This window comes from Dipodomys merriami, unplaced genomic scaffold (assembly GCF_024711535.1).
Source record: "Dipodomys merriami isolate MVZ:Mamm:240054 unplaced genomic scaffold, mDipMer1.0.p SCAF_96, whole genome shotgun sequence".
NCBI lineage: Eukaryota > Metazoa > Chordata > Mammalia > Rodentia > Heteromyidae > Dipodomys > Dipodomys merriami.
Window position 1 is genome coordinate 4,728,229 of NW_027206579.1, and position 23,634 is coordinate 4,751,862.

At 38.7% G+C, this 23,634-nt stretch overlaps 1 long non-coding RNA gene across 1 annotated transcript; it reads right to left on the reverse strand.

Annotated features, from left to right (window-relative positions):
* Positions 1–313: 313 nt before the first annotated feature.
* LOC138821910 (uncharacterized) lies at positions 314–11,863 on the reverse strand. Its single transcript, XR_011370261.1, has 3 exons — positions 11,553–11,863; positions 2,262–2,334; positions 314–397 (listed from the first exon to the last, which is right to left on the reverse strand). It is a non-coding gene; the product is annotated as an uncharacterized lncRNA (long non-coding RNA).
* Between the last annotated feature and the right edge of the window lie 11,771 nt (positions 11,864–23,634).

Sequence of the window (23,634 nt, forward strand, 5' to 3'; positions counted from 1 at the left end):
CATGTCTTTAATATAGACATAAATATTCTATCCTTTTTACTTAACATTTTCCAGGGGCATATATTCATGTTTCATTTTTTAAATTTTTTATTTTATTTTTATTTTTTGTGAACATACTGTGCAGAGAGGTTACAATTACATGGGCAAGATAATGAGTACATTTCTTATCAAACATTGCAGCTTCCTCCTTTGTTTACCCTTCACATCCCTTCCTAGCCTTCCCTCACCCCCCCCACTCAATTCTCCCCCCCCACCAAAATTGTAAAGTTCGTTTTCCATATGACAACTTGTACTTCTCTTTGTTCCAAGGGGCCACCTGGATCCTTAAACGACTTGTTTTTCCCCATCTCCTCCACAATTTATACCGACATCAAATATAGTGAAAGCAGGGGTTATACTGTGGGGGAGGGACATATAAAGCAACAAAGAAATAATCTAATAAATGCGTTAGAAACAAATGCATGAAAGAAAAAAAAAACATTTAAATACATATCTAAGGGTTCATTTTCCTTGCATCACACTAAATCTACCAGCACAACTATGTTTATTGCAGCATTATTTACCATAGCTAAGATATGGAACAAACCCAGATACCCCTCAGTAGATGAATGGATCAAGAAAATGTGGTATATATACACAATGGAATTCTAAGCCTCCATCAGAAAGAATGACATTCCCCCATTTATTAGGAAATGGAAAGGCTTAGAAAAATTATAATAAGTGAAGTAAGCCACTCCCAAAGTAACATGGGTCCCATTGTTTCCCTTATTTGCAATATCTAGTATATGTATGAGTCAAGCAGAAAAGGTCAGATAATATATTCATGTTTCTAAGAAATGTTCACAGCAGTTAAAAATACTTTTGTGAAATTAATGTGATTCATGTTGTTGTTGTTGTTGTTTGTAAGGCCTGGACATTGTCCCTAAGCCTTTTTGTGCTCATGGCCAGCACTGTAGTACTTGAAGCAAAGGGCTAATTGCTGTTTTTGAGTGGTTAATTGGAGACAAGAATCTAACATGAACTTTTCTGTCGGGGCTAGATGTGAAAACAGCTGCTAGATCTCAGCAGCCAGAGGAGCTAGAATTATAGGTGTGAGTTACTGGCACTTGGTTTGATGATTTTTTTAATTTTAATTATGTTTGAAGATGTTTGTTTCACTCTAATGCACACAATTCTATACATAAATATATATATATATATATATATATACATATGTATGATGACAAATTCCCTCTAAAAATGTATAAATTTCCACACATAACATTTATACACACACACACATACACACACACACACACACACACACAAACACACACATATTTCTGAATATATAGGCTCCCTCAAAAACTTTTATGCTACTATTTTTTACCCTTTTCATGTCAAAGATATATAGTCTATTTTTCCAAAATTTTTCTAGAGTAAAGTGACTAATATTTCAATAGAAAGTAGAATATATTATTTTCAAGGTAATTTTAGATATACACATGATCTTGTAGTAATATTTATAGTATATTACTTGAAAAAGTTGTGTTCAAACCCTTAAATATTTGTGTGTAATGACAGGGAGAGAGGAAGTTAATTCATACTGGTTAGGAATGTGCAATACTTCAAAATCGGTTCAATAATTTGTTATAAGCACATAGTCAAGCTACCTGATATGGCTTAGTTTTTTTATTTCTTTATTTATTCAAAATTTTAACATGAATGCATGCACAGTGGTAATATTAAAATTATTAATCAAAATACAAATAATACAAAATCATAGACACATACCAGGCTTTCAATAATTAGCACTTATTATGCTAATAATAATTTTGTTGAAGATGATGGTGACCAGAGTGACCCTGATAATGACAATGTTATGATTGAAAAGGAAAAATTTTTAGACATCTTTGAAGCTAGATTTCCCACATTGAATACATAATAATAAACAGAGTTGGATTACATACAATAAGAATAACAAGAGGAGAGTTTCAATATCAAGAAATACAATCACATAATCAGGTGAGACAGTAAATCCATATGTGATTTTTGCAGTCTCTCTAATGTCTATTCACTCTTCTTGTTGGTATTGTTTGCTTATAAATAAAATCGTTTATTTCCACATGTTTATTATCCCACATAGATAAAATATAATAATCTGAGTGCTTTGTTATCAAATGTTCTTGTTTTTTCTAGCCTTGGGAACTTAGGAGAAACCCTTTCACCACCCACATAGCCAGTTGCTTAGTTATATATCCTTAGAAGGTAACAACACATACCTCAAGCATGCTTCACTCATTAGGCAGAAATCCTTATTCAGTTTTAGTTTCTTTCCAGTTCACTGAAGAAAATCTATGTATAAATTTATGAAGAACACTTGGCAACACATACAGCAATAAGAAAATTTTGATGGACTAAGATTAGTTTTCAACCTAGTGTGATTAGTTCAAGTAACATTCTCATCTAGATACTATTCAATAACGAATGTTTTCCAGTGATATGTTGAGTATGTTCTTCAATGCAACTGTAGACACATGACCCAATTTACATAATACCACTTACATATCTGTAGTTGCCTTCAAAGGACACAGCCCTTAGAGCCAGGAGGTAAAATATATTTTTATTTCTGCATGAAACAATTTGTGACTTTATACCAACAAACTGAATTTGACTCTTTCCTTATTTTTAAACTAGGGTGGAAAATGTAAGGACTCGTCACTTTTCCTTTTTCTTGCTCTAGGAGTAAGCAAATATATTCTTCAATATTTCTGGTAGATTACATCCATTTATAGATGAGAAATGTAAGGCCAACAGTCAATGTAGTGAGTAAATAATGATACTAGAATTTGTGTCTGAGCTCTTCCCTCTGCATACTTACAAGGAGCAGTAATTTGTTGATGGAGAGGACCAATATGTAAAGACAATGGGGAAAAAACATACTTTGTAAATAGCTGTTTAAGACTAGGTGACCAGTGATGAGTACATGAAACAGACTTGTGTCAGGGGCATAAAAAGGAGTACATAGAAATCATATTAGTGCTGGGCGCCAGTGGCTCATGTCTGTAATCCTATCTACTCAGGAGGCTGAGATCTGAGGATCACGGTTCAAAGCCCGCCAGGGCAGAAAAGTCCATGAGACTCTGATCTCCAATGAAAACCACTAGAAAACTCGAAAATAATGCTGTAGCTCAAGAGGTAGAGTGCTCTCCTTTAGCTGAAGAGCACAGGGACAGCACACAGGCCCAGAGTTCCAGCTCCATGACCAACCAAAAAAAAAAAGAAAGAAATCAAATTAGTAACAGAAACTAAGAAAATCTTGATCGTTCATCTTATATAATGGGTGGAGTAGAAGGGTAAGAAGAAATCTAAAGGGTTCTACATCTATGACCAGGCAAATGTGTTAGTGATATTCTTGGCGATAAGGATTACAGGTGAAAATGATGGATTTAGGGGAAAAAACTCTCTGATAATTCTAAAGTTTATATTAAACAGATGCAAAGATAGGTCTGTTTAGATATCATCAAAATATCCATGACCATGAATATGAAAAAGAATGATAAAATTGGGGACATTATTAAAAGGAAGAGGAAAAGAAAAGTTATGACATAAGTGTAGCATTGTGAGCACCAGTGTGGACAAGATTGGAAGAAAGAGATAAGGAAACAAGAAAGTAATAAAAACAGATTTACAGAAGTGAAGAAAGGAAAGAATTTGCAGGAAGAAAAGGTCAAAACTGTTACAGAGACATTGAAGGAAATATGCTATTTGGATTTGAAAACTAAAAGGACATAGACAAGTTTTTTTTTGTTTTTTTTTTTTTAGGGCAGGGGGTCCGGTCATGGGACCTGAACTCTGGGCCTGGGCACTGTTCCTCAGCTCTTCAGCTCAAGGCTAGTGATCTAACACTTGAGTCACAGCGCCACTACCGGTTTTTTCTTTTTTGCTTATGTGGTGCTGAGAAATCGAACCCAGGGCCTTAGGCATGCAAGGGAAGTACTCTACCACTGAGCCAACTTCCTAGCCTGATAGACAAGTTCAATAAGAACAGTGTTTTGGTGAACTGGTAGAGATGTAAGTCATATTGATGAAATTTTGTGATATGAATGTGAAGCCATAAAATTCCAGATCCATGAATTCAACAAATCCTGTTGATTTTAAATGTTAGGAACAAATGCTTTTATCCTGACCTTAGAAGTATTATACAGATGTAACTGTCATGAACTTTACTTAGATATATTCTGTGAATATTTTTGAAGACTGTTTAACCAGGAGATTATGGTTGAACTATAGCACAGACAAGCCTAATTTGCCCTACAGTTCCAATGAGTGATCCATGTATCTACATCAGTTTGGAATTTTATTGAAATATTGTTAGCTATGTTTGGTTATCTTTTCAGACTATTCATTATAAACATAGGACAATACCACCAAGTAAAGTTTGAACATTCAGTTTTACTGATGTTACTGAACACTCTGCAAATTGATTCTTCTTTAGAATAGAAAATGCCTCAATAGCCATTGATATGTCATAACTGTCATATACTCTATTTAAATATAATTCTTGTTAGGGATATCTCCATGCTGAAATAACCCTCTCAATGAACCTGCCACAAATTCTTATATGTAGGAAGTGCTCTTATAAACTTCAAGCTTTTATTGAATGGAAGAGTTCAGACATTACCCTCACCACAACGACTAAATGCCTAAAAAGATAAGACATTTTGTTTTACTACCTTTCTTTTATTTTCTGATACACATATGCATTTAGGGAAGGATTCTGATGTAACAATAATACAATGGTGACTTGTAATAACACAACATCTAGGATCTAATGTTAATTCAGTTACTTACTAATTAGCTCCAAAGTGTGTGGATATTTTTATTTCTCCTGGGTAAACTAATGAGCTCCAAGAAAATATCCCTAAGGAGCCTTTCAATTCAGATATCACTGTTTGTCTCAAAATGCCTTAAATTCTACACCCTCTAATGTGGGCATAGAGTTATACTGTGGAACTTTTCTCCTCAGAGAGTGAGTACTACCCTATTGGTTAACATGGACAAAGTACCTTCATACATAGACTGGGTGTTTGCAAACAAGAAGTGGTATTTGAACAATGTTTTTAGCAGTTTGCACAGAAGAAATGGAAATAGAGCAACTGTGAAATCAAAAGGAACATGCAAAAAGACAAAGGTACAAAGTAGAATGTGCCAAGGAAATGCTGATGTGCAATTTCAAATAATGTGCTCAGGTGTGAGGGTGTGTTCAAAGTATAGCGTCAGAGAATATACTTGGATATCTTGAGAAAAAAACTGCATTAAACTATTCTGGGATTATCATACAAGTACAAACTCGTTACACTGACTCTCTAATCAGTCACAACATCATTAATTTAGGGAGTATTTTCCAAGAGCATACTGAGAAAAAGAGGACTCATCACAATTATTGTTCAGGTTGATGTAACGACAATCACATAAAGTTTCTTAGAAGTCTTCATATATTTTGGAGCATTAAAGTGGTAAAAAGCCAAGTAAATATTTTGCATGTATCTAAATTAAGTGGGACATATTATATTGGTGTCTCTTTAACTTGGATGTTATATTGTACTCTAAGTTGGGACAATGATCTGCTTTCAGTTATTTTCTTCTCTTCCCCTTCTTTTGCCCTTCCACTTAATGAGACATACTTGAGCTTGCATTTTTAAATCGTTCAAAATTATATGAATTTCTCCATACTTCTCGCAGCCTCCTATATCTTTCTCAAGGGAATATCTTTTCACTACCATTTTTTATCCCATATGATATTGGATATCTTCTTGACTAATTCAGTGCAAGATACACATTAGACTCATACATATATCTCAACACTTGTACCACCATAAAATCCTATCTTACTTAGAAATCATGATTTCAGTATGTCTGGGGAGGGGACATCTGTCATTTTTGAATGACCATAATTGTTACTTACATGCAAGCATGTTTTAAACCAATATGCCTCTCAGTAGATGAATGAATAGGCATGTCCATTGCGGTGCTGTGGGCTGTGGCATGGACGAGGAAGAAAAATGGTTGGCTAGCCTTTGTTATTAATCCTGGGCCCCGGGGCTGGCCTGACGGAGAGGTTCCCTGCATAGGATAAGTATTTTTATAGTTTTCCTTTATTGTCTATTTTTGATCTACACACTCTTGCCTAGTGCTTTCCTTTTTTACATTTAGGGCAAATTCCTGTTCCTCTCTTGTTAACATCAGTAGCGTTTTTACAATTCTTCTTTATATGTCCCATTTGACCACATCCAAAACATTTTAGATTAGCGGGTTTGGTTTGTAAAGCATGCAAGGTAGTGGGCATAGTTTCAGCACAAACAACTGCATAAGCCGGGATTCAGATGTAATGTCTTTACACGCCCTTAAATATGTATTTACATCCCCAGATTCTTTAATAGGCAATAGGGCTCATCTACAGTCCTCATTAACATTCTCACAAGCCAACATGCCCAGTAGTTGTTGCTGTGCAGCCTCTCCCACAACAGTAAGTTCCAAGGTCAGTTTCAATCATGATAAAAATTCAACATAGGGTTTATTAAGTTTTTGAATTACTTTTGTCCAGGAGCCATAATGCTCTCCTACCAGCCGAATCCTCTCCCATGCCTCAATACCTATGTCTCGTAACTACTCATGGATCTCTTCAGGAGAGTTCACTTGCATATTAGCAACTGCATATTTTTCTGTTCTACTCAACATGGGAAAGGTTATGACCTATAGGCGCGGATTATTGCTCTGTGCATTTTGTCTAGTCCTTTCTGTACATAACTCAGTAAACCACATTTGCCATTGTAGGTATTCAGGATCCTTAATTAGGCTCTACAAAGCAACTTTCAATCCTCGAGAGCAAAATTATTGTAATGTCGGGCAAGCCCATTAAACAATTCCTTACCATAATGAGACTGAGGACCATACAACGTCACTGCCTTCTTAAGTTTACCAATATCATTGACAACAACACCTTCATATTTGACTGGTTGAGCTAAATCATTCATAGGGGCTGATCAAATTACAGGATAAGAAAAAATATGCATTTCATCATCAAACTCACTGTCTAAGCCTTCTGTTTTGTGAGGGAGTGACACGGTAAAAATTGCTTCGGCAAGCAGAGGAGCAGAAGGCTGTTTTACTTTCACTTTCTCAGATTCTCTTTCACTCTGCTAATTTCTAACTCCATATGTTGTAATCTTGATAAAATCAATTCCATTTGCTCAGACATTCTATTTACGCTTTCAGATTGTTCTTTTTCAGGCTTCTTTACTTCTTGTTTTTTCTGTTAATTGTGATGCATCCTTATCTATTACGTCCTTAACCTCAGAGTCCAATTGTAAATCTACAATAGAAGGGGTGGCCTCTTTTCTCATTTAAAGCTTTAAAAAGGGTATGTAAAATAGCCCAAATGGACCAAAATCTAACGGGAATCCTTTCCCCTTCTCAAACAGCTCTTTCTACATTATATTTTACTCATTTCCAATTATCAACATCTAATGTCCCTTCAACGGGGAACCAAGGATTCCATTCCCTAACTACATTAATACACATTTCTATGTCAAAAGAAGAAATAGTTATACCATAAGCAGCAAGTAAATGTTTTAGCATATGTAAGTACGGAGTAGACTTAACTTGTCCCATCACCCTGTAATTAAAAAAGTACTTACCTGTATATACCTTCCTGAATTCAACACTTCAGGGTCCCTGTTTGGGTGCCAGTTGGCAACGTCTAAGGCATTGGGGTCCCTGGGTAAGGGTCACAAAATCACCAGGATACAGGGGATACAGAGTGCAAACAGCAATTGCCACTGCATGCTGTGCTTTATTGCTAGTGGGTATTTAAAGACAAGCAAGTATTATATTTGCCAAGATTTAGTCAGGAAATATTCACACAAAGAATTTCAACAGATACAATTTTGCTTAAACTATGAGACAATGTCTTTGTATATTTTTATCTAAACTATTTTAGAGCAAGTTCAAACCACTTCCCTGTACTCAGGAAAATGCTTGACTAGCTGTTCCTCTATGCTTATGTAAGCAGAAGAGCTACTTCCTCAGCTCCCAGGAATCTGACAGGAGCTTTGAGATAGGGAGAGAGAACATATTCCCTCTCTAACTTGGCATGCCAAGAGCTTTCCACATACACAAATACAGTCCTCAGATAATCCTGAGGCCGGAGCCTGCATCATTCTGCCCCTCCAACACAGACCATGAGGTTTCACACAGATTGTCTCACCAACTCTTCTATTGATTTAAGCAAAACAAAGCAAAGCAAAGCATACAAAATAGACTTTATGGTTAATTAAGCTGCTATTAAAGATTCTAGGCAGAACTATACTGTTAAATGATGAGTTAGTAAATATGGTTTGTAGATACTTATCTCACATGTGTCACAAAAATAACATGGATTCATAACTAGAAACTCTGAAGTGTACAGTATATTAATTAGGTGAGTTTCATTCGGTACCCAATGAAGAGAACACCACACGGTATTCATTCAGGTAAAGTAGTTTATTTACTGAACTGCTGCCAATGCCATATATGGTGGAAAGCCATGTAAAAAAATGGGGGACCCAACCTGGGAGAAGTATGTATCTATGTAAAGGACCAGATGAGGTGTGGCAGTTTGAGGGAAACTCTGGCGACACTGGATCTGGATGTGACTTCAAGTTCTGGAACTCACCTCTGGTCAGATGGAAAGTGTGACCAGAGGCTGACCAGGTTGTGACTTAACAGGATGGGGAGGTGGCTAACTCCAGGTGTGCCAGATACTAGGCAACACATGAAGGGTTGAAACTTAGCCAAGAAGTGTGAAGGTGTCTGAATAGGGTCTGCATGGCCTGGGGCAGACCTAACACCAAATACAGGTAGTACCTCTGACATATGACTCCTGACTCCAAACAATTCATTCTCAATCATTTTCTTTCTTTCTTTCTTTCTTTCTTTCTTTCTTTCTTTCTTTCTTTCTTTCTTTCTTTCTTTCTTTCTTTCTTTCTTTCTTTCTTTCTTTCTTCCTTCCTTCCTTCCTTCCTTCCTTTCTTTTCTCCCTTCCCCTCTCTCACTTTTATTTTTTTGGTCGGTCATGGGGTTTGAACTGTGGGCTTGGGCACTGTCCCTCAGCTCTTGAGCTCAAGGTGAGCTCTCTACTGCTTTAGCCACAGCGCCACTTCTGGTTTTTGCGTGGTTTATTGGAGATAAGGGTTTCACGAACTTTCCTGCCCAGGCTGGCTTTGAATCGCAATCCTCAGATCTCAGCCTTCTGAGTAGCTAGGACTACAGGTGTGAGCCACCAGTGCCCAGCTCTCTCTCTCTATCTCTCCCCTCTTTCACTCACCCTCCCTCTCTTCCCTACTTCAGTATTCTCAACTCTCAAATAATGAACACTTGCTGAGTTGAACTCACAGGCTGGGAGAGCAGCTTAATTGGCATATGTGAAATTTATTTAATGTTTCCTTACACCTCTACCACAGGTCACTGGAATCAAATAATGAACACTCAGCAGCATAGCATCTTAAGCCATTTGTAGGAGGAAAGCAAGCATGCTCACTGCCTTCTGTGAGGTCGACCCTAGGAAGGTGGGGCAGACTCCTCCCTCATCTTGCTAAAACTCAGCCCAGTTTCTGCATCAGTAGAGGTTACTGCCTACAAGTGTCCCAGTTACCCAAGTGACACAAGTACTAGGCAGAGGCTTAGCCTCTTGTGGTTCTGAGATTAATGGCATGATTCAACATGATCCACTAGTTTGTTGTGATTGGGACTTCTAGAATTTTTGGTTAGACTATGTTCAAATTGTGATCTATTTATTTCTGATTGCTAACCATGATTATAGATGTGAACCAGCACATCAGACCATTCAAAGTTCTTTATCCCACATGGAAGACGTGAAGTTTATTTTACCAAATGACATACAAGTTGACAGACATAAAAGTAAGTCCTTAATTCTGGTCAAGATGTGTTATTAATGTGAAACAAAATTACTTAGCAAAATATCTGACTACTGTGATTATACTTTCAAACTTACCCTAAACTTTAATATCAAATCACCTATATTAGCCAATGATTCGCTCAAATTACCTGTAATCATTTATGTCTGTCCTATCTTCTAGAAGTATGGAGAACTGGAGCTTACACAATTAACTAAAGTGGTAGAATTTGAGAGGATCACAGTTCTAAATCAGTCTAGGAAGGAAAGTATCAGCCATATCAACCTACTAGGTGGGTATATTGGAATGCAATCATGATCCCTGATTTTGGGGCTTGGTGTAAAAATTGCTACTCTATGAGTAAAGTAAATTAAACAAGAAAGGATTGGTGGAGTGACTCCAGTGGTGGAATACTTGTCTGGCAAACACAACATCAAAACTCAAATCAACTTACTAAAGATAAAATAAGAAAAGGAAAAAAAGAACAACTCATACTGAGCATGCGTTCAATGTAAAGATTTACACTACATTATTGTAGTTATTAATACCATCATTTCTAGGAGCACACACATTTTGTGTGAAGACTAAATGAAAAAAATGACACCCTATATATAAAGCTTTGGTAAAACACGAGTCTAACTCACAATGGTGAACACTTAAGATTGCATGTGCAGTGGTGTTGCAGGGATGTTAAGGTTTATGGAAGTCCATGAACTTGACATGATGAAATTACCTAACCATACATAACCATACAATTAACTGGACAGATACAGTTGATATATATATTACACACACATGTATGTATATATTAAGTGACATATAAATAAAATGAAAAATTTATAAGGAATAGAGCTAGATGCCATGTCTGACTCAAGCAGAAAAGGTCAGATAAGTTGGTGTTAGGGAAATGAACTCTAAGGTATGTATTCAAAAATTTTACTTTCATTCCATTTTTTCTAGTACATTTATAAGTTTAATTCTTTGTTGCTTTTTATGTCCCTCCCCCATGATATAATCCCTGCTTTCACTATATTTTATGTTGTTATAATTTATGGAGGGGAAGGGAAAGAAAATCATTTAAATAGGGATTACAGGTGGACCCATTGCAACAATGAGACGTACAAGTCCTATGTCTAAAATGAACTTTACAACTTTGTTAGCGGGAGGTGGAGGGTCGGGTAGGCTGATGGGGAGAGGATGGGATGGGAAGGGGAATAAAAGGAGGAGGCTACAATGCTTGATAAGATATGTACTCATTATCTTGCCCATGTAATTTTAACCCCTCTGTACAGTATTTTCACTATAAAAAATATGAAGAAAAAGAATCAGCTGCTGTGGACTAAAAGTTTGCGATAATCCTTCTAAATTAATGACTGCACATGTTGTTACATGTCTACCATCCCAACTCCAGAGGACCAGGGCTGGTGAAGGATACATGTCACAGATAGGAAGACCTCGAATAGCCCAGCAAGAGCTTATATTGAGGCTCTGTTTCAGAAATTCCAAAGACAGAAAGGTGGCTCCTCAGAGCCAGTGAGAGGACACAAGTCGTGGGTCATGGGGCCCTCAGAGGGGTGTCTGACCCGGGGTAGGGGTGGTTTGGGGGCAGCCACTCACCTGTGCTGCTGGGAGAATTTGCTTTAGGATGCTCCAGGTCGAGCGAGCAGTGATGGCAGTGGCATTGCAGACACATGGCCTCAGAGCAAAGAACCTGGGCCAGGGAGCAGGTTGGGGCTCTATGCGGCCTGGCAAGGTGCCATTGCCTGATGTTTGAAATTCCGCACCTTGGGAAGGAGGGAAAGAAGCCAGGGTGAGGGCAGGCATCTCAATTTCCTTCTATATTCCAAAGTTGCCTGGAGTCTCTTCCTCACCACTCAGCCATCTCTACCTTCCTTAATTGCTGGTAGTGGTGTAAACTAACAGAAGGAATCCTGGTGCTACCAGGCAGCATGGAATGTGGGCGTGACCACCATTCTTGTATCTCATTGGTCAGAAAGAACTATGAAAGAATGGGGGTGTGGCCAGAATCCTGTGATCCAAGCAGCATGGGCAGAGTCAAGAAATAGCAGCTCCCCCAGCCCTTTTCTCAGGGAACAATGTCCAATTCAGTTGGATACAAGAGGGTGACCTCATTTAGCTGGATGGTTTCACAGATTGTTGTGTATGTCTGTTTGTTCCCATTCCCAGTCCTTGTACTCAGGATATGTGCACAGTCTGTGAGCTGCTTTTGATCAAGGCTGGCCTTCCACACTAGAGCCACAGTGATTCTGGCTTTGTTGGCACTGAAGTTGGACTTCTTGCCTAGGGTGTCTTCGACTATGATCCTCCCATCACAGCCTTGTAAGTATCAAGGAGGACTGCTGAGAGCCACTGGTGCCTGCCTAATCATTGGTCTTGTTGATGTTCTTGGACAGACTGGTGAGTTCCCTATCCTCGGGTTTAAGTGGTGGGAGCTGTAGCCCACAGTTGGAATCTTCGTCCTGCCACCTCCAAATGGAAGGAGATCCTAAGCAACATATTCCTGTCCATATGATTACCAATGGAATATGATGAATGTCATGATTGAAAGAGCAGTTCTTGAATGATTCTAGGATAAAATTATACACAATTATGTTATAGGACACTGATCGATGTTAGTTAATATTTTATGAGGCATTTAAACAATCACATTAATAAAATGGAGGAATAATGAAATACCTTAGAATTACTATGCTATTACATACTATAAAGGTGCCATTTTTCTGCCAAGACTGAGACTGGAACTGGTCTTGTTAACTCTGTTGCACTGTGTGGGAAAGGGAAACTGGACTCCTAGAAGTCAAGAAATTCATGTCTATTCTTTAGGCCTGAAATAGATCCCCACCACTAGAAAACATCTTATTCATGTACAATTTACATATATGATTTATATTTATATACATATGTTGACTCCATATTGCATTCAGTGCAGTTATTTATTTTTTGTTTTATTCATGTATTGACCATTTATTTTGACTATTATGCACATAAAACATTTTTTACATTGATTACATAAGATAGAGGTCTGCATATGTATTCCACTTCATACCTGACACCCAGGACTTTCACAGAAAAGGAAAACGTGTGTCACCATCAAGTTCTTACTCCACAATTCATTTTTGGGGAGTGCTGGCATCTGACCTCATGGCCTACAAGCCTACAAGGCCCAATTCATGAATGGTTGAGTGTCAGCACGCCATCCTGGGGCAAATTGAGCTGACAGGCTGTTGCCAGGACCTGAGCTCAAGCCCCAGGGGTTAAAAAAATAAGAACAGATTGACATGCAGATGGAAGTATGCTAAAAAATATGTGTTTTTACAGAGTATCGGAGATGTCTATACATTATTCAGTTATATAGACTATATTCTTACCAATTCCTGGATATTAGTCATGCGTCCATGTAATTAGTGTTATTGTTTTCATCCTTATACTATTAATGAAATCAATCAGTGTCCTGAAATTATTGTGTTCCTGTAAGTAATAATATTCATTTTATGCTTCATAAATATTAAATAAAATCAATTAGCTTCCTGAAATGTTGCTGTCTAATTTTATAGGAGCATCATTCTTGATCAACTCATCGAACCTTGACATTGATAATATTCCATTGTTCTTCCTATGGATGGGAACCATTTTCTTAGTATCTCCTGCCATTGGTTGGTGTTAGGAGGGGGATTCAAAATCAGGGCCTATGTTGCCATGTGGGCCTATGGCTTCCCAGCTAGTCTGCCAGCCTTCAGCATTGCAAGGTGAAGTACCCTTTGCAAGTGTCATTCAGACCCATGAGGGTCTCCATGCAAAGGAAGAAAACTTAAAAAGGCCACATTTTTCTGTGAATTGCTTTCCCTGAAAGACCTGGGGGTCTAGGATCCCAGAAGCAGCTGTAGATCTAGTGGCTGCACCTGGCCGAGGGTGATCGAAGCTGAGACGGAGTTGCCACAACCTGACTTCAAGCACCATACTGAGAAAAGTAAAATAAAAAATTTAGCTCCCTGACTTGCAATTCACACAGTTTATTCTTACAGGCTTTGGATTTGAACTCAGGATCTGGGTAAATCTTGAGCAATGTGGATGAAGGGGAAGATCACTGTACTTGAAGATAAGAAAGTCAGGCCTCTTCACTAGTTTTAAATTCAAGCCCCAGCCCTGGAAACATACTATATATATTGTAAAGATAGGATTTATACTTACCTATAGATGTTCAGTCCATACATGTTTGGTGGGGTTGTTCCTTGAAATTTTTCTTTTATTCATTTATTTACCATTGATTGTACTATGATGAAACCCATTCCGTTTATTACATTGATGACATCCTATCACAGAACATCTAGATTTGTACAAATGTTCTTCAACATGCCAGGATTCTCAGGATCACCCAGGATATTCAGAGAAAAGGAAAACAAGTTTCACACTTGGCTTCTTACTCTACAACCCACTTGTTGGTAGTGCTGGTATCTGAACTCAGGGCCTAGTAGGACCATTTGTCCAATAAGTCAAGGTGAACACACCAACCTGTGAACTATGGAGCTAGGCCATTCCCAGGATCGGACATTGATCCCCAAGGTGGTCCACTATAGTCATAAATTCATAATTTACACATACAATCTATATTGACATTCATGTGTCAACAGCGTCTTGTGTTTAGTGAACTTCTCCTTATTTTGTCTCTATTTCATGGAGGTATTGTGTATTTTACTAAATATGGTGACAGGTATAACTTTGCTGACATGGATGACAACCTGTTCCTATGGTTATAGGGTTGCCTATGAATTCCCCTTCTTGGTTAAGACTCAGGACTTTCACAGGAAAGGAAAAGGTGTGCAACAACTGGCCTCTGACATCAGGAATAATTTTTTGTCAGTGCTGGGATTTGAACTCAGGTCTGGGTATCTCTGTTGCACTTTGGGGGAAGGGGAAGCTCACCATCCTTGAAGACTAGAATTTCAGGCCTGGTCTAGGCCCTGATTTGAAGCCCCAGCAGTGGACAAAATCGCAAGCCTACCTTTTTTAAACATAGGATCTCTCTTTACCTACAGGAGTGGTATGCATCTTGCATTCAGTGTAGATATTCTTTTTATTTTCTGTCTTATTCATTGATGTATTGTGCATTTTATTGAATATGGTGACAGATATAACTGTGCTGACATGGATGACAACCTATTCCCATGGCTATAGATTTGCTTATATAACATTCTCCATCCTCGATGAGACCCAGGATATTCACAGAACAGGAAAACATATGCAACCTTGGTTTTCTCACATCAGAATGAATCTTTTGGCAGTGCTGGAATTTGAACTCATGGCCTATCAGGCCCAATTGGTGAATGGGTCATGTTTAGCACAGCAGCCTGTTAGCCTCTAAGGAGCTAGGCCATTCCTGGGACCCGAGATTGAGCCCTGGTGGGTGGGCAATATAGTCATAAATTCATAATTAAACAAAGGATCTATATTTCCAAACATGGGTGGGCTGCATCTTGCGTTTGGTGTGGTCATCCTGGCTGAGACCCAGAATTTGCACAGCAAAGGAAGACAGGTGCAATGACTGGCTTCTCACATCAGGGTGAATTTTTGCCAGTGCTGGGATTCGAACTCGGGGCCTAGGTGGCCCAACTGCCCAAACGGTCCACATGATCACACCAGACTGTGAGCCACTAAGGAGATGGGCTCTTCCCAGGAACTGAGTTAAAGCCACAGGGAGGCAAAAATAGTCCTCAATGCATCATTGAAACATGGGGTGTATATTCACATCCGTGTGCGGACTGCATCATGCATTGAGTGTACTTATTGTGTATATTTTGTATGTTATTGATGGATGTATTGTGTATTTTCTTACGTATATGATGACAGGTATAACTGGACTGACATGGATAACAAGTTATTCCCATGACCACAGGGTGAACCATGCATTCTGTATCCTAGCTGAGACCCAAGACTTGCACAGGAAAGGAAAATAGATGCAACAATTGACTTCTGACACCAAGATGAATCTTTTAGCAGGGCTGGGATTTGAACTCGGGGCCTACCAGGCACAATTGGTGAATGGGTCCACATGAGCACACCAGCCTGTGAGCGACGAAGAGCTAGGCGTTCCCAGTACCTGAGTTTGAGCCCCCCTGGGGGGAGAGTGGGGAGCACAATAGTCATCCATTCAAAAGCTGAAGGTAGAATGCAAATAAGTACATATTTGTATAGAGTAGGATTCTGGTGACCTGTGATGGAATCCAATCTGTGAGTACCTATTTTCTGATGCATCCATTTCATGTATATGATGATTATTGTCATGCTTCATCAACTCTTCTTTACAAATAATCTATACCCCATGAGTCTTATGTATCCTTTCCTACTCACATCATGCATGAACTACTTATTCAAGGATGAGATCTTTCGCATGCCATGGCTCTTCCTAGGTCCAGAAATGAGTATCTCAGGATCTCCCGCCATTCCCTCCTCCTAGGGGGACTGAATTCAAGCCTTAGTCCTGGAAAAAATACTTCTTATATACATTTTAATGATAGGATTTATGCTTACGTTCAGATGTTCAGTCCATATTGTGTTTGGTGCGTTTATAAATTTTATTTCTCATTTTATTCATTTATTTACCATTTAATGTATTGACTCTGATGACACCTCTACCATTTATTACATTGTTTACATCCTATCACAAAGAATCTAGATTGTAGATGTGTTTTCCATCATGCTTGGCAATGTGAGGATCTGAACTCAGTGCCTAGCAGGCCCAATTCATGAATGGGTGAGTTTAAGCATGGGAGTCTCTAGCCAATGAAGCTGTCAAGTGGTTCCCAGGCACTGAGATCGACCCCCATGTTTGGCCAAAACAGCGATACATGGATAGGCAGACGGTGGTATACAAATAAATGTATATTGTTAAAGAGTGCCAGAGCCATCTATCTATGATTGAATGACACCTACTACATTCCTACCAACTTTTAGGTATTTATTATACCACCATTGAAGGAATATTATTCTTTTTATGCTTAATAAACTATACGTTAATCAGCATTCTAGGACTATTGCATCAAATTTTAGACTAGACGGATGCATGAACTACTCATTCAATTGGTATTCCCATGCATAAGGATGAGTCTCTTGTGATCTCCTGCCATTGGTGTCAGGACTGGGATTTGAACCCAGGGCTTATGTTGAAAGGTTGGCTTATGGCTTCACTAATAGCTTACCAGAATCAGCAATTGCAGGTCAGGTCTACTTTGTAGCCATGTTATTCAGGCCCAGGATGGTCACCATGCCCCCCAAAATCGTAAAATGCCAGTCTTCTGCAGATCAACACTTTTTGTGCTTTCCAGCTTTTTTTTCTTCCTGCAAGCCCTCTGGCCTAGGATCTCAGGATCGGCTATGGGTCTGGAGACTGCACCACAGCCTAGGGAGATCCAAGCTGAGGAAGTGTTTCCACGACCTGAGTTCAAGTCCCATGGATGGCTAATAAATAAATAAATAAATAAATAAATAAATAAATAAATAAATAAATAAATAAATAAATAAATAAAATATTAATTATTTAACTAAATAAAAAAAATAAAGCTCCCTGGTTTGGAATTTCTGCCAGTTTTCTTTCCTAGTCTGGGATTTGAACTCAGGGTGTTGGTAAATTTGTAGCAATGTGAGGTAAGAGTTGCCACAACTTGAGTTCAAACCCCGTGCCAACCAAAAAAGAAAAATTAAGTCACTGACCTCGGCAGGGTGAAGTAGTTGTGGAGATGGGAGGGAAGGGATGGTAGGGGGGAAACAAAGAAAGAATCAACAATGCTCAATAGGAAATATACTCATTACCTTGCTCCTGTAACTGTAACCCCTCTGTAAAACACATTTGCAATAAAAAAAAAGTACAAAAAATGAGACACAATGTCATTCTCAGAGAAGCACTTTAGAGGTAAGGAAAGGATGTCTGAATAGCTGTACAAATTCCACACTGCTTTATTTTAATGTTCAGTATGGAACTGAGTAAACATAACTGCTTCCATTAAAAAAAAGAAGTCACTGTCTTGGAACTGGGGCCAGTATTTCTGCCACTGCTCGGATTTGAGATCACTGTCCAGGTTACTCTTTTATACCATGGGTGAAGGCGAAGCTCACTGTCCTTGACGAAAAGAAATTCAGGCTAGAGTTCCCAGGGCCTGAATGAAGGCTATGCAATGGAAAAAAATGTTTCTATACATGTTTAATATATGCTATAGACATACATATGTATGTTAATTTCATATTATGATTTTTATTATTGATTTTGTATTTTGTTTTTCTTTTATTCATTTATTGATTGATTATTTTATTTAGTATTGTTATACACATAATATTTATTACAATTTGCACATCTATAATAAAATTATATACAATAATTTAGGATGTTGACACATTTTTATTAATATTTTATTAAGTGTTGAAACATATTACAAAATTAAATGGAAGCATTTGTCACAGTCTTCACATGTTTAGAGTCTCTCCCAAGTATGAGCTTTATACAATCTTTGGACATCTTCCTATTGGTATTTCTTTAAATGATTTATAGTCAGAAACCTTTTCCTGAGGATAGGCAATAAGGGATAAAATTGTAAGAGTGGGGCTAGAAATGTGGCTTAGTGGTAAAGAGCTCACTTAGCATGCATGAATGCCAGGGTTTAATCCTCAGTACCACATACTCAGAAAAAGCCAGAAGCTGTGGTGTGGCCCAAGTGGCTAATCTTGAGAAAAAGGAGCTCAGAGACAGTACCCAGGCCCTAAGATCAATCCCAAGGACTGCCAAAAACAATAGACGAAACGTCAGTGGCTCACACATGGAACTCTAGCTTCTCAGGAGGCTGAGACTTGAAAACCAAAGTTCAAAGACAGCCTAATCAAGGAAAGCCTGTTAGACTCTTATCTCCAGTGAACCTCGAAAAGACCCCATGTGGCACTGTGGCTCAAGTGGTTGAGTGTTCGCCTTGACCTGAGGGTCTAAAGGACAGTGCCCAGGCTTGAGTTCAAGACAAACAATTGGAAAAAATGTGAGGGTTAATCAAGATACTTTTCCTATTCGCTAATTATGAGAACATCCTTTGCAAAATGAACACTAATGTATACCAGAATTGGAGTCAGAGCTTAAGGCTCAAGTGTAACACATCCATATGCCCAGACTCTCAGACTCTATCATTGTAATCTTGTGTCCTACAGGGTTCTTAAATGTCCAATGTTGAAAGGCTTAATATGCTCCCCAAGCCCTTTGTGATATGCAGTTGACTTGTATTGTCAAGGTCATCACAGTTCTGAACATAGCAGAACACCAGTATTTCAGGCCCGTCATCCTAGCTCAGGAGACTGAGGTCTGAGGATCACAGGGTGAAGCCAGCCAGGGCAGAAAATTCTATGACACTCTGACTTCCACTTCTGAAAGGTCAGACGTTCAAGAGCTTCCAGTGTTTCCCTTGGTGATGCGAAGTACTTGGACTCTAAATGTTCTTAGAGTTCTTGAGCTATAGAAGCAAGAAAGAAACATTATTGATCCATACTTCATGTCTGTTCAGCCCTATACTTCATGTTTGTTAGCTTGTTTCTTTCTTTTTTTATTATTGTAGGAGTTGATGTCTGGGCCTGGGTGCTGTTCTTGAGCTCTTCAGCTCAAGTTTTGTGCTCTAACACTTGAGCCAAAAGCCACTTCAGCTTTTCTGGTGGTCCATTGGAGCTAAGTGTCTCAACGACTTTCCTGTCCAGGCTGGCTTTGAACTATGATCCTCAGATCTCATCCTCCTGAATAGCTAGAATGACAGGCATGAGTGACAAGCACCTAGCTTCCACTTCAGGTTTCTTAGTAGTGAATTGGAGATAATAGACTAATGGGACCTTTTTTGTCTGGGATAATTTGGAACCCAGATCCTCAGATCTCAGCTTCCTGAGAAGGCAGGATGAGAGAAATCAGCTATAGACCCTTAAGCTGTGGCCTTTGCTGCAAAGGGGTCCATGGCTCCATGCAGTGGAGTGCTAATCATGAGCCCAAGAGATAAGGGTGAGAGCTTAGGCCCCTAGTTCAAGGTTCATTACTGAGAAAAAAACAAAACAAACAATTGTCTGTAGTAGACAACTCACTAGTCTTCAGTAACACATAATTTTGTCCCTGCCATGGAGACATATCTGAGCCTCAATATTCTTGTCTGCATTAATCTTCTCAGTGGGGAGATCTTACAAGGACCCAATGAAAGAATGCACCTGGTGGAGGACACAGCACATGGCAGTCTTTGCATGACTCAGCACACAGCATCCTGTGAAAGACTCAGAACCCAGCACCAATGCATGACTCAGCACACTGCACCCTGTGAAGGACTCGGCAAATAGCACCATGTGCAGGACTCAGCAGAGAGTACCCTATGGAGGACTCATCACATAGCTCTGTTCCAAAAGCTGTCATTAGACTTAGGGTGCTCTAATCAATATCACCATTCTTTGAGGAACATTTCACAAACCACACAAGTTCACACCTAAGTGTTTATTGGGATGTTTTATTAGGGGGCGGTGCTTAGTCATGGAGCTTGAGCTTAAAGCTTGGGGATATTATTGTTCTAATAACATTTGCACAAGGCTAGAACTCTACCACTTCGAGCCATATTTCAAAGAGGCTAGCAGACTTCCCGCCAGGTTTTAAAGCCCCAGAGCAGACAGGATATCGGGGGTAAGCCAGGGTAAGCCAGGATGATGGGGGTACCCATGGAGCTGGGTTGCAGCAGTTTATATCTGGCTAAGTCAGGTGAGGTGGCAGCTGTCAACACCAAACTCCTAGCTTGCTCTGTCGTGTGGTATTTGAAGTACTGTCCTTATATAGTTGCAGTTAGAACATAGTACCTCTTTTTGGCGGCAGTCCTGGGGCTTGAGTAAGGGCTTTGACACTGTCCCTAAGCATTTGTGCTCAAGGGTAGAACTCAATAGATTGAAAGACAGCAGAACTTCCGGGTTTTCTGTTTATGTGGCACTGAAGAATCGAACCCATTGCTTCATGCTCATTAGGTGAGCACTTAACCACCGAGCCCCAGGAGTGAAGGAGGTATAAATAGATAGAGATTGATATATATAAGCATTATATACACAGAAATATGTCTGTATATTATTATTTTATAGATATTACTACCAATTATTACTTATTAAATTATGTCTCCATTTAATGATGTGTCCCAGATAATAATTAGTAAAGCATTAACTAAATTACTCAATATCCTATTATTGTTTATCACATATGTACATACATCCCTACACATAATTTCATATTTTATAGAATGAGACAGATGTCTATACATTATTAAATTATGCATCATGTGTTACTACCAATTATTAGGTATTTATGTTTCCATGACATTTTTATTCTGGTAATACTTAATAAAATTTTAAACTTAAGCCACATCCTATAGTTTTTGTTTGTAATTTTATCCTAGAATGATTCACTAATAATTCAGTCTGTTTTTCATTTATTCTAGTGACAACTCTTCCACCTATGACATTTTTTACATTTATGACATCCAATTACATAACATATAGATTTGCATCTGAATTATACATCCTACCTGTCACCGAGCACTTTCAAAGAAAAAGAAAACATGTGTCACGCTCGGCTTCTCACTCTAAGATTACATTTTTGGCAGTGGTGGGATCTAACTCAGGGCCTAGAAGGCTCGATTCATGAATGGCTGACTGTCAGCACAGCAGCCTCTAGCCAATTCAGCTGCCAGGCACTTCCCAGGCCCTGAAATCGAACTCCATATGTTGACCCCATATTGTGCTTAGTGTACTTATTCATTTTATTTTTTGTTCTATTCATTTATTTACCATTTATTTTATTGACTGTTATTACACATGAAATATTTATTACAGTTATTACATAGGATATAGATTTGCCTATGTATGAAACTTCACATCTGATTCCCAGGACTTTCACAGAAAAGCAAAACATGTGTCGCCTTGGGTTTCTTACTGCACGATTCAATTTTTGTTAGTGTTGGCATCTGAAGTCACAGCCTACAAGGCCCAATTCATGACTGGATGAGTGTCAGCATACCAGCCTGAGGCATATTGAGCAGACAAGCATTTACAGAACTTGAGATCCAGCTCTAGGAGTTGACAAAATTAGAACAGATTGATATGCAGATGGTAGAACAAAAATAATTATTGATTTTTATAGAGTGCCAGAGATGTTTATACATTATTCAGTTATATAGGCTACATTCCTATCAATTCTTGGGTATTTAGTATACCTCCATGTAATTAATAGTATTGTTTTCATCCTTAATTATTGATTAAATCAACCACTGTCCTGAAACTATTGTGTCCATGTCATTAACAGTATTCTTTGTATGTGTCAAAAATATTCATCAAAATCCATTATCCTCCTAAAATCACTCTATTTATATAGTAGTAATCAGAAACAATTACTTCAACTTTGCCATTCATAATCTTCCATTGGTATTCCTATGAATAGGAACGAGAGACTTAGGATCTCCCTCCATTGGTAGGGGTCAGGACCCGGCTTCAAAAACAGGGCCTATATTGCCATGTTGGCCTATGTCTTCCCTGGTAGTCCACCAGCCTTCATTAATGCCAAGTTACCAACATTCTTCAACCAGGTCATTCAGACACAGGATGGTCACCTAGCAAAGAAAACAAATGTAAAACTGGTAGCCATCTGCAAGTTGCCAGTTTTTTTTTCCCTGTGTCGCATTAATTTTTTTTTCTTGTCATCCTCTGGGTCCCAGGAACCCAGATTCAGCTGTGGTTCCAGTGGATGCACCCCAGCCTAGAGTGATCAAAGCTGAGGCAGAATTGCCATGAGCTGAATTCAAGCCCTGTGCTTGACAAAAGAAAAATACCTACCTACCTACCTACCTACCTACCTACCTACCTACCTACCTACCTACCTACCTACCTATGTACCTACCTACCTACCGACCTACCTACCTACCTACCGACCTACCTACCTACCTACATACATACAAAAATTATGAGGCTCCTTGGCTTGGAATTCGTACCATTTTTTCTGCCAGGCCTGAGATTTGAACTCAGGGTCTGGGTAAATCTGCAGCACTGTGGGGGATGTGGTAGATCACCATTCTGGAAGACAAGAAAGTCAGGCCTGTTTCTAGGGCCTGAATTCAAGTCCTAGCACTCGAAAAAATAATATTCGTATATATTTTAAGTACATGAATCTTATTGACCTACACATTTTTACTGCATGTTGCAGTTAGTGTATTCATTTTATTTTGTGTTTTGTTTCTTACATATTTTAGTGAATATGATTACACATACAATATTTTTGCATCCTATTACATAAGACATAGATTTGCATATGCATTCTACATCATTCCTGAGTCCCAGGAATTTCACCGATAAAGAAACCAAGTGGGACAATTGGCTTTCCACCAGGATTAAGTTTTTGGAAGTTCTGTGAATTGAACTCAGGGCCTAGCAGGCCCACTTCATGAGTGGGTAAATGTTAGCACACCAGTCTGATGCAAGAGAAGTTGGCAGGCAAATTTGAGGACCTGAGATCAAGCCCTAGGAATGGCCAATATATAAACAGATAGATGATTAGACTGCGCTCTGTGTGTGTGTGTGTGTGTGTGTGTGTGTGTGTGTGTGTGTGTGTATGTGTGAGTGTGTGTGTTGTGAGCTGCTTTCAATCAGGGCTATCCCTCTACCA